The sequence below is a fragment of the Panthera tigris genome, chromosome F3 (genome assembly GCF_018350195.1).
Source record: "Panthera tigris isolate Pti1 chromosome F3, P.tigris_Pti1_mat1.1, whole genome shotgun sequence".
In the NCBI taxonomy this organism is placed as follows: Eukaryota; Metazoa; Chordata; class Mammalia; order Carnivora; family Felidae; genus Panthera; species Panthera tigris.
The window spans coordinates 61,386,520-61,399,011 of record NC_056678.1 but is presented as its reverse complement, the minus strand read 5'-3'; positions in this window follow the sequence as shown (position 1 = coordinate 61,399,011).

Genomic DNA, 12,492 nt, shown 5'->3' with positions numbered 1-12,492 from the left:
GTTGGTGAAGCATCCGACTTCGGCTCAGGTCATGATCTCATGGTTCGTGGGTTCAAGCCCTGTGTCGGGCTCTGTGCTGACAGTTTGAAGCTTGGCACCTGCTTCAGATTCTGTGTGTGTGTGTATGTGTGTGTGTGTGTGTGTGCCCCTCCCCCACCCATGCTCTGTCTCTCAAAAATGAATACATGTTAAAAAAAATTTTTTTAAGTGTTTACCTGTGGATTGATCTTAAGACACCTCTGGTTGCCTGAGAAGAGACTGGAGGGACGATGGAAGACAATACATGGAGGGGGACATGACCTTGCTACTGTGGATCAGGTAGAAGAGCCACCACGGGACCAAGAGTGTCAGCCACAGAGGCAGAAAGTGGATACACTGAAGACGTACTTGGAGATGGAATTGACCAGGCCTCTTTCTCCATTGAACTCCCAAGAGTCACCAGATTTGCTTAAGCAACAGGTGCCCGTGTTCCAACCGATTTTGCCTCAGGGAGAATCAGCTGGTGAGACTGTTAGCAAAGCAGCTCAATTCCGTCTCTGCCCCCGTCTGGTTACTTCGGTCATATAGACACGGCCTTAATAACACTCTCCTTCTATCTATAGACTCAGTGTCAAATCCGGCGTCCCATGGACCGGATTTTTTCATCGACTCAGCTCTGTGGGAGAACTGTGCCTCCTCAACAGCAACATAGAGACAGAACCCGGCCACGTATTCATAAAACTGGGGGTGGAAGAACATGATACAAGATGGCAGGAGCTTTTAGAACAAGAATTTTATGGTTTGGATTCTAATTCGTTCGTGGATCTCTCTTTCAGCGGAAGGAGTTGGCTGAGATGCTGAAGTTCGCAAATTGCCTGCTTCATGCAGGCACCATGTCCATTTCAGAATGTTTTCTATGGATTTTTCCCACGTCATCTATTAATTACCTAATTACATCGTCTAATTATGGGACTCTTCATGTATTTACACTGATTACGTAATTGGGTGCAATTATACTAATTAGGTTAATGATACAGGATAACAGACTACAAATTGCTTTAAAGGGACACTGGGAAGGCTGGTAGGCCAAAAACCCTTTGGGGGTAGGTCAGGATCTGTCTGTTAGCAGCGTGGAGCTTCCTCATCCTGACTTCTGGATCCATGCTAGACAATAATTAGCAAAACTGTTGCCCAAGACCGGGAGACCCAGGACAAAGCCATGATACGGGCACCACGTATAGGTGACCCCAGGATCCCCTCTGGTGGTGGACAGAATAATGCCTCCTCACAAAGATGCCTAAGCCCTAATACCCAGAACTTGTCAATACACCCCTTTACATGGAAAAAGAGACTTCGCAGATATGATTAAGGGTAAGGACCTTGAGATGGAGACAGCGTCCTGAATTATCCAGGAGGACCCAATCTAATTACACGAGTCTTTAAAAACGGAGAGCCTATCCTGCCTGGAGCAAGGAATGCAGAAGCATCGCTTGGAGGAAGGGCGTGAGAAGGATTTGACATCCCCTTGCTGGATCTGACTAGTGGGAGGCCGTGTGCAAGGACCAGAGGGAGGCCTCCACCAGCTCAGGGCAGCCCCAGCTGACAGCCGCCGGGGAAACAGGGGCCTCGGTCCTACAACCCCGTGGAACTGAATTCTGCCACCTGAATGAGCAAGGAAATGGATTCGGCCCTAGAACCGCCAGAAGGCAATGCAGCCCTGTTTAACCCTGACTCCAGCCTGGAGACCCTCCAGCCCTGTTGGGAGCAAGATAATGCATTTCTGCCAAGTGACTAAGTTTATAATAATTTGTTACAGCAGCAACGGAAAACTAATACACTTCATGCCGTGTTCCTCCCCAGCCCCACGCCCCCTTCCTTTGCTATTTATTGGCACGGAGATTCTCTCCACCGCTGTCTCTCTTATCAACGCCTGTTTTCAAGGAAGGGTCTGGCAGCAATCCTGTCCCCTAATAGGAACATACATCAGTGTCACCTCTTCCAGTGACATTTGCATTTTATTTTTGCTCTGTGCAATACAAGATTTTATTTATTTATTTGGAGAGAGAGAGGGTGAGCACGAGTGGGGGAGGGGCAGAGAGAGACAGGGAGAGCGAGAATCCCAAGCAGGCTCCACGCTGCCGGTGCAGAGCCTGATATGGGGATCGAACCCATGAAACTGTGAGATCAGGACCTGAGCCGAAATCAGGAGTGGGACGCTTCACCGGCTGAGCCACCCAGACACCCCTAAAAGATCTTGTCCCTAAAAACAGAACAAGAGCCACATCCTCAGAGTCAGATCAACAGTGTTTCCTATCCCGGCTCAGCTACTTACTTGCTCTGGGACCGTAGTCAGTGGGGATGGGGCACAACCTGAGCTTTAATTTGTTTATAGCCAAGTTGGGATAATAGTATCTATCTCGCAGGGTTATCTGTAAGGGGATCCTGTGTAAGTGCCCAAGGCAATACCTGGTCCGGTACCATGTTCAATAGGTTTCCATCCTTCCTTTGAAAAGCCCTTGAGTCATTGGTGACCACCCTGGAGAAGCAATAGGGCAGAAAACTTTCCCCATATGTAAGAAATCACAAGATGCTGTACGACAAAATAAAGCGCGAGGTGAACCTCGCCGGCAGGTCTAAAAGAACTACCGTCACCACCCAACGAAAGCTGAGTAGGAGAAGCCCCTCAAAAGCGCTTTCCTCCTAGTCGGCTTCCGAGTGTATGATACAGAAGTGTGGGTGGAGACAGCAAGGCAGGGTCACCTTCTCCCATTTCTGCCAGTTGCTGGCTGGCCTTAGGGATGCAAAAGAAAAGACGGCTCAGGGTCTGGCTTCCTATCTATGACTCCTGGCCATTTTTAGAACCTAGGACTCTAGGCAGGTCCCTGGGAATGTTTGTGCTAGCTGCTGGCAGAGAATGGGGGGAATGTGTACAGAAATATAACAGTAGGAGCAGCTAAGCCTTATATGGCATCTGCTCTGTACGTATAGCATTTCATGTATGCCGAATCATTTAATCCTCCCAATAACCCCTCGCAGAATGTGAGTATACTACCCTTATCTGCATTTACGGTTGGGGAAACTGGGGCACGAAGAAATAAAGGAATTCTCCCAAGGTCATCAGGTGGCAGTTCTGGGATTTGCACTTGGGTTGGCTGGCTCTAGGGCAATGCTGTCACCGGGGAGCTGTATCCTGACCCAAGAGACTGGGACCCAGCACCACCAGGAAGGGTTAACTTCTCACCGGTGACTTTTGGCTGTGTTTCCCAGTTACATTAGAGCCATGAAAAGGTTCTTCGCAACCCGGTAGTCAGGTCCAGAGTCTCAGGAGCAGAGGGAGACACAGAATCCCAAGCAGGCTCCAGGCTCTGAGCTGTCAGCACCAGAGCCCCATGTGGGGCTCGAACCCACGAGTCATGAGATCATGACCTGAGCCGAAGTCGGACACTTAACCGACTGAGGATGGCCAAGCAATCGCCCACCCCTGCCCCCAAAATATTAGTTTGCATGTGATGCCTTCTCTGATCTTCAGACCTGAGTCAGCACCGAGTTAGGATATTGGCCATGTTAAAATGCACAGACTTCTGGGAGAGCTACACACACCATGCACTTCTTAGTTACGGACGCCATGTGAATTAGCTGATAAAACATCCTTTTTTGATGCGTAATACTTCAAGTCAGAAAATGGGGATGATAACAATACTAAGGTTCATCTGTCTTAAAAGGGAATAACCCTGAAATGACGCATGTGAATATAATTAAAAGTGCTATCTAATTTCAATCCCAACAGCTTTTATGTGGCCACTCCTGTATGCCAAGGACACGGAAAGAATTGTTTCTGAGCCAAAGAGCTATCCTTTGGGTTCCCCTTTTAAGGAACTAATCTCAGCAAGATGGGGATTAAAATAGTAAAATGAAGAACGAGACAATAACCCACCGACAGATCTCCATCCTTGAACGTGCCCCAATGTTCCGTAACTATCAAGTTCCTCTTCATTTCCATCTGAGCCTCTGGACTATTTGCTTCTTGAGGGCCGGGCCTGTGTCATGGTTAGCTTCCCAGTAAATAACAAATCGCTTGACACACAGTAGGTGCTCAACCAAGCATTCATTGAGTAAATGAATGAATACATGAACGAACAAAGGATCAAATAGAATTTCCCACTAACAATGTAGCTGTGATCTCTATAGGCCTCCCGGTTCCCAGACACAAGGGCTCTGTGTGCGCCTCTCCCCTCCCCTCCCCTTCCCAGTGCTCTCATTTCCCAGGAAGCTGTGCAACCACACCTGCCTTTACAACCGCACCTGTCTCCACCAGGAACCGCCCTCATTTCTCCTCTTTGTCAAAGTGGCCCTCTGGGCAGCATTCCTGCACTTCTTCCTGGCGTCAGAGCTCAGACACTGGTGAAATCACTTACCCGCTGCCTCATTAGCCATGGCTGCTACCTGGGATTCCGCACATAGCATTATTCAGCTATTGATCTACCGTTTCAGGACCGAGCAGAACGATTTCACTTTCAACTAAGTAATTGTGCAGGGAGAGGGCTTCAAGACAAGAAAGAAAGGCATCCATTAAATTCTCTAAGACAAAACCTAGGTCACCCCGGTAAGTACTACACCCCTACAGATGTGCTATTAAAACAGATGCTCCTGCAGACAAGCCTAAACGGTTAGCAGGATTGCTACCTCCTTGAGGATGTCTTGTTTTGCAAATGACTTCCTAGGTTTTTTCTGGGGGGGAGGAGGGGTTTGGGGAGGGGAAGGGAGGGAACCCTGAATCCTCACAAAGCAAACATTTTCATTCACCTCCTCCACTCCATTTTGGCTGATGTCACAGAGCTCCCATACGGGGACGTGGCCAGTACCCTACAAAGGGAGATTTAAGGACCATCCAGTTATACTACATGGACTCAAAGAACTTTATGAGTAAATAGACTGTCTAGGCCACAGCTTTTCGGACTGTGTTCCTCAGAGTCTCAGTGATCTGAGATGCTGGTTAAAGGGCTCTTGGCGGGTGGAGGAGAGAGAGGGCAGCAAAGCCTGTGGATTCTGGATCCATTTCGCACCCACTCCTGCAACCATGTGAATCTGTTACATGTGAATTACAAGACTGCATTTGAAAAAAAATTTTTAAGACTTTTTTAAGTTTATTTATTTATTTATTTTGAGAGAGTGCACACACACACACACACACACACACACACGAGCAAGCTAGCAAGGGAGGGGCGGGGAGAGGAGAAAGAATCCCAAGCTGGCTCCTTGCTGTCAGCACAGAGGCCGACTCAGGGTTCAGACTCAAGAAGAGTGAGATCATGACCTGAGCCGAAGTCAAGAGTCTGATGCTTAGTTTTAAAAATACTTTAGGGGCAAAAAAAAATAAAAAAAAAATAAAAAAAAAAAAGAGTCGGATGCTTAGTTTTAAAAATACTTTAGGGGCAAAAAAATAAAAATAAAAAAATAAAAATAAAAATAAAAAAAGAGTCGGATGCTTAGTTTTAAAAATACTTTAGGGGCTAAAAAAATAAAAAAAATAAAGAGTAGGATGCTTAGTTTTAAAAATACTTTAGGGGCAAAAAAATAAAAATTAAAAAATAAAAATAAAAAAAATAAAGAGTCGGATGCTTAGTTTTAATAATACTTTAGGGGCGCCTGGGTGGCTCATTCAGTTAGGCAAGAGGACATGATCAGCTCAGGACATGATCTCATGGTTGTGAGTTCGAGCCCTGCGTCGGGCTCTGTGCTGACAGCTCTGTGCTTAGGATTCTGTGTCTCCCTCTCTCTGCCCCCTCCCCTGCTCACACTCTCTGCCTCTCTCTCTCAAAAATAAACATTAAAAAAATAAAAAATAAAAACACTTTAAACTACGAATCTAGGCGGTATGCAGAATGGTTAACTCTACCTCCGAACTGGGCGGGTTTAAATCCGGGCCTTGTGGCTGTGCCAAGCCTTCCTACCTGTGCCCTGATTTACATCCCTTCTCTCCTACCCAAGAATTTTGCTCCCACCATTATTTCCTCGCTCTGTCCTGTATCATCATCTTTTCCTTAACGGAATTATCTCATCAACAGGCTAAAAAACTTTTTCTTTGATCACATAACTACCTCCCGCTACGATTTTTCTTCTCTTGTGCCCTTTACGAGGAAACTGCAGAGGAACTGTACACTTTGGGCCCTCCGCTCCCTCGTGCCCCATGGACGCTGGGACCCATTCCACAGAAGCTGTCCTCATCAATGCTACTGGCCTCACGCCCGGTTCTGTGAGTGAATTCCTAGTCTAGTCTGTGTCATCGATCAGGAGCAACTGACAACAATTCAGCATGTCTCGTTTTATGAAAACTTTTCTGCACTTGGCTTCTGTAACCCACTTTCCTCTTTGCTTCCGACCTTGGAGACTGCTCTCCTCGGTGTCCTTCACCGGCTCCTCCCCCTCTTCCGGAGTTCTGATATTGGCAAGGCTCCAAACCTCACCCCCTGGTGCCTCTTTTCTTTTCCAGTTACAATGACACCCAGCTAGTCTCACCCAGTCCTGCAGATGGAAACCGTCTGCATGCTAACACCTCCCTAAATTTATATATCGATATCTTCCAAACCCTCCCCGATCAACAGACCTCTAGACCTACTTGCGCACTTGACATCCTTCTTGAGTACGCGGATGGGCGTCAGCACCTTCGCGTGTCCAGGACTGAACTGGTTGCCTCCTTCTTCCAAAAAAGCTCCTCCCTAAGTTTTCCCCATCAGTAGATGACATCAAGTCATCATCAAGTCAAGGCTCAAAACCCTTGGAGGCAGCCTTGACTTCCTGTTCTCTCTCACGCCCACACTGAACCCAGCAGCAAATCCCCTTGGCTTGGCCTTCACGATGTATCCCGCGACTGAGTGCTTCTCCTTCTCTCCATTGCTACCACTGGTTCAGACTGCCATACCTTCACATGCTTTCCAGCAATAGCTGCCACGTCAGCCTCCGTCCCACCATTGCCCCCTGGGTCCCATCACTCACTAGATCAACGCCTTCCAGTGAGTTCCGGATCATACCAAGAGCAATACACAAAGTCTGTACAGTGGCCTCCACTGCCCTCCCTGTCCCAAGCTCCAAATTCACCTCCTGCTGCTCTCCTCCTTCCCCTCCTTCCCCTCCTTCCCCTCCTTCCCCTCCTTCCCTTCTGTGAGGCTCCAGCAAATGTGTTCTGTGGACACACAGCCCATTAGCTCCCCTGCAAAGAAGGCTGAGCTTCGCTCAGAGTAGGCCAACAACTACCTTGCCCTCCCACCTGATCCGGGGTCTCTGTGGCTTTGAGATGACTGACTTGGAGTTAGCCCCAAGACCCTTCTCACTCGACTTACCCTCACAGCTAGCTGGGGTCTTATTAGAGCACCTCAGCCCTGTCCTGCCGAGGCTCACCCCCAGAGGTGCTGGGAGTTAGACATGTATCACACCTGATCACTTTTAAAAGTATAAACTGGAGGGGCACCCAGGTGACTCAGTTGGTTGAACGTCTGACTCTTGATTTCGGCTCAGGTCATGATCTCACAGATTTGAGATCGAGCCCGCATTGGTCTCCATGCTAGGCATGGAGCCTGCTCGGGATTCTGTCTCTCCCGCTTTCTCTCCCCCTGCCCCACCTCCCAAAAAAAAAAAAAAAAAAAAAAAAATATATATATATATATATATACATATACACACACATGTTATGTATATACATATATGTTATACATGTACATATATACATATGTTATGTATATACATATATGTTATACATGTATGGATAAACATATAGATAGATAGATAGATAGATAGATGTATTATAAACTGGTTATTTTGAATTCATGAAGATACAAACAACTTTAGACGTGATATCTGCCAATTATATGGTAAATACACCTATGCACTTTTTGCCCATACATGGTACACAGGGGAGGTCAAGGCGGTGAAGACTGATGAGGTTATGAGGCAGTCTTTGACCATTAAAACAAAGTGAGTTAACTAAATACACTAATTCAAATCAAACGGTTGCAGTACCATGTAACAAGTACTAAAGCCAGGAGGCCAAATTCAAGCTCAGACGCAAATGCAATTTAATTCCCTTGAAAACTCTTTTTGTTGTTGTTGTTGTTTATTTATTTCTTTTGAGACAGACTGCCCAAGTGGGGGAGGGGCAGAAAGAGAGGGAGAATGAGAATCTCAAGCAGGCTCCACTCTGCCAGCACAGAGCCTGGCTGGGGGCTTGAACTCGCAAACCTGTGAAACCGTGACCTGAGCCGAAACCAAGAGTAGGATGTTTAACCGACGGAGAGCCACCCAGGAGCCCCTAATTCCCTTGAAAACTCTTGCTGAAACTTGCTGATCTACCTTTTGGCTTTATACCTCTGCATTTCCTCTAAAAACCTTTCAGGGAAGAACTCAAGTTTGGCCAATAAATCCAAGTTAACAACTTCAGTATTGAAACCCAAGAATCCAGCCGGCAGTCAGTAAATTAGAGAACAGTAATAAATAAATAAAGTAAATATTTGGAGGAGGCTGTAACTAACTATTGCAGTATAAATTAAAAACAAATTTACTTCCACCAATCTCAAATTGGCATTTGGGGAATGAAATAATTGAACTTCACAAGCCTTACCTTGTCTCAAACATGAATCATCCAGCATGCTTCTAAGCAGCTGTTAGTTACTATTATTCCCAGCCCATCGTGAATGAAACTGAAGTATCCTCCCGAGGTAGGGTATCTAACTCACAGCCACGTGGAAAATGGGGCAAACTTAGAATCCCAGCCAACTAATCTGTGGTTATGGAATCAATCTGCCAAATGATGCAAGATGTAATTAAATAAATGCCAAGCACATGGCACCATGCATTTAGTAGGCACTCAATAAATTTCATGGAATGAGTGAAAACAAAGCGCAAAAAAAATCTTAAGTTCAACTATGACCCCCAATCAAATGTGCCATGCTGCGGCCCTAAAGAAAAAGGGAGAGACGTGATGTATATCCAATGTCAGCTCCATTTCCTTTCCTGGGGACAGGATCAGATTGCCCGTCAATGCATGCACATGCCTTTTCTGACCAGCTATTGAGTGAAACAGAGACAAGCAGGCTTTTCTTATGGCTCTAGCCCCCAAACTACACAGAAGTAGGAGCAAGTTCACGGACCACCAGGAAAAGGGCGTTTTTTTAACCAAGGTACCATAAACATGCTTGGGCCTTTCTTTACGCTCATTAGTTTGGTGTTTCGCTATGTCATAGCTGCCTTAAACTAGATGGCCATTATTATCAGCTATGAAAAAAAAATCATAAGTTCCTTCAGGAGCAAATAATTAATACAACCTATGCGTATTAGGGTCTGGAGGGTCTTTGGTGCTGACACAGGTTGGATGCCCATAAATGCCCTTTGGCCACGCCATTGAATTTCATGGCCACCCAATGAGATTACGCAAACAATTGTTTTGGACATTCCCCTTTGGCCATTTATCTGGTAGTATGGGGGGGGACCTCTTTTCACACTAAAAGCATTTCCTTGCAACTTCTACCTTATGCTGTAGAACCACGGTAATCTCTTCAACCTCACTTGGGGTGGTGGTTAGCCAAAACGGTCTTCCTTGAAGAGCAAATTGCGTTGCATTGAGATAGGGTGTACCTGCTTATCGCCTGTGCTCCAGTGAACATCTTCTAACAAACCTCTCATTGGGCTAACGGGGGACCCACATGATGACAAACAACAACAACAACAAAAACCCCACTTAATTTAGCCGTTAGCCAGAAGACTTTGTTTTGTTGGGTGCTTTATTGGGAGCTTTATGGGCACTTTTTATATCTGTGTTTATAGTTTCATAATCAAGCAAATTGCTGTTAATTGATTTAGGGGGTTTTGGGGGGAACCATAAAGCAAGCATCAGGAAGTATTCCATACGGTGTGGGCAGTTTGAGAATGTGTATGAAGCAAGGGGGGACTGTTTGCAAAATAACGGGAGCATTTTCAATGGTTAGCATTTTGCGCTTTTCTCAAATCTTGTTTGGCGAAGATTAATCTAGCGGGGATTTACCGGCTCTCAAAGGAAAGCCGTAATGATCTCAGAAACGTGTTGCCTTCCAGGGCTCACCCTGCCGAGTTAGTGCTTCAAGTCTGTCCTTTCGGGGGAATGGGTGTGGGATTCACCAAAATGAACCCAGGCCCAGCTGGCTGAAGTCCACGTGGAGAGTCAGCCTATTTTTAATCGGGCGGCTAGAATGTGACGAGTCTATGATTCTGCTTCTATTTGTGGAAACGTACAGCATCAGAGTGAAAGATGATATGGGTCTTTGCTGCCCTGCTCCTGGCCCGCCCTGACACTCCAGGGGCTCGCTGGCCTATCCGGTCCCCAGCTCCCTAATTCCCCTGGGGCAATGATCACCTTCCCTCCCCATGAGACTCTCTCTCCAAGCCTCAGGCACCGGAAAGGGATCAAATGCACGGGGCTGCCGGGAGGAGGAGGGGAGCTAACCTACATGCAATGCCTTATAAAACCGTAGAGCGGAATGCAATACAAGAGAGGAGGAAGAGGAAGGGAAGTTTTATGATGACTCTTCGGGAAAGTCACTCTCCTTCACGCCACCTCCCAGCCCTGCAGCTGGGAGCCGCACAGAACCACCCCTGGAAGTCATCTGATCCGTCTTCGAGACTGAGCCGGTCACGGTTGAGGCTGTGGCATTTACCAAGCCGAGGATCAAGCTTCGCATTATGTCAGGGCCCAGAGGGGACATATTTATTCCTTTGTTTGGCTCCTCCGGATGATGAGGTTGCCTACTCGGAGTGAGGGTCAGCCTTCTTTGGAGGCCAGCTAATGGGCTGCGTGTCCGCAGAGCGTGGCCGCCCGGGCCTCCCAGAGGCGCTGTGGAGTCAGAGCCGCGTCCACTCCCAGGGGGAGAAACGGTCGAGACCCTGACCTACCGGGAAAGCATCCAGCAAAGCTAATGGCATCGGATTCCTGCGCTTCCCCTGCTGTTTCCATCACAGTTGCAACCTCCTGGCAGCTCCAAGTCTGCCTGTGAAAAACAGCTCCCCCGTCCCTCCCACGAGGGAGACTCCGTCACTCAGAACTACCGGGTCGGGCTGCAGTGCGAGAGCCCAGGAAAACGCTTCAGTTCCACCTTATCCGAGCACACGCGTTCAGGCACCACGGAGACGTCAACTGCGTGCTGGCCAACAAGGCGCCCGCCCTTGTTTTCTATTTGTGAATTAAGGAAACTGCCCTCCGAGGGCCTCGCGGAGAGGCCCGCTGTAAATGAAGAACGTGTGTTATTTTTGCACGACTGCGAAGCGTGTTCTCGCTTTCCTCTCTGCCATCCGTGTCACCCGCGCACAGACTAAGGCCATTTGCTCGATCGGATGCCACTGTGGGTGACAGGTGAGGGGAAGAAGCTGGCTTGGAGGCAGACTGACAGGTTCGTAAATTTGGTTCCTAATTTTATGCATTTATGTCTTTTAAAGGAAAGAGGGAGAGAGGGACGACTCAGAGCCATGAAATCATTAAAACCAATTCCCTTCCTCCGGCCGGCCCTCCCTCTCCCTGCGTGCGCGTGTGGAACGATCTCTGCAGCTACAGAGCCATCCCACGGTATTGATCCAGATGTGGAAATTGGTATTGACTGCTGCCGCTGCTCTGTGCACTTCCCCGGCTTTTAAAGATACAGCGTATAGGTGATTTCACTTTGTGCGTGACAAGAGCTCTGGAGACATTTGCTGGAACAAACTAAATCCTACAAATTAAAAGTCAAGCTGTGTACCTTGCTCCCCTCCTTAAACCCAACGGGAGCCCAAAGAGCCCCCAAGGAGACGGTGACCACAATGAGAGCTCAGTGCCCCTTCCTAGGGAGAGAAAAGGACCCTTCGGGTGCACTTTGAGTTCATCCTTCACCGCTGGTAAATGGCTCAGTACGGCCTCAGTGTCGTTGAAGTCCGGGGAGGGTCTGAAAGCTTAACGGGAAACGCAGTCTGCTCGTCAGAGATGCTGTGTTAGTTCTCTGTTGCTGCCCTAAAAAAAGGACCACAAATGCAGTGGCGGAAAAACACAAAGGTATTATCTTACGGCTCCAGAGGTCAGAAGTGGAGTTTCGCTGGACTCGAATGAAAATGTCAGAGGCCTTGGTTCCTTTCCGGAGGCTCCAGGGGAGAAGCCTGCTCATCCGGGTTGTTGACAAAATTGAATTCCTTGCGGCTGTAGGACTGAGGTCCTGGTTTTGAAAAGCCACTCACACTCCTTGCCTTGTGGCCTCCTTCTCCGTCGTCAAAGCGGGCAGTTGGAGGCCAGATCCTCCCCGTGTGGCATCTCTCCCACCCACTTTCTTGCTTTGCCCTTCCGTTCTTAAGGACTCGTGTGATTCGATAGGATTGACCAAAATAATCCAGACGATCTCATTTTATCCTGGCCCTTCACCTTGAGCAGGCTCTCAAAGTCCTCTTTGTCACGGAAGGTAACGAACGTATCCACAGGCTCTGGGGATCAGGACACGCATGACAAGCCATTATTCAAGCCGACACTGTCATAGC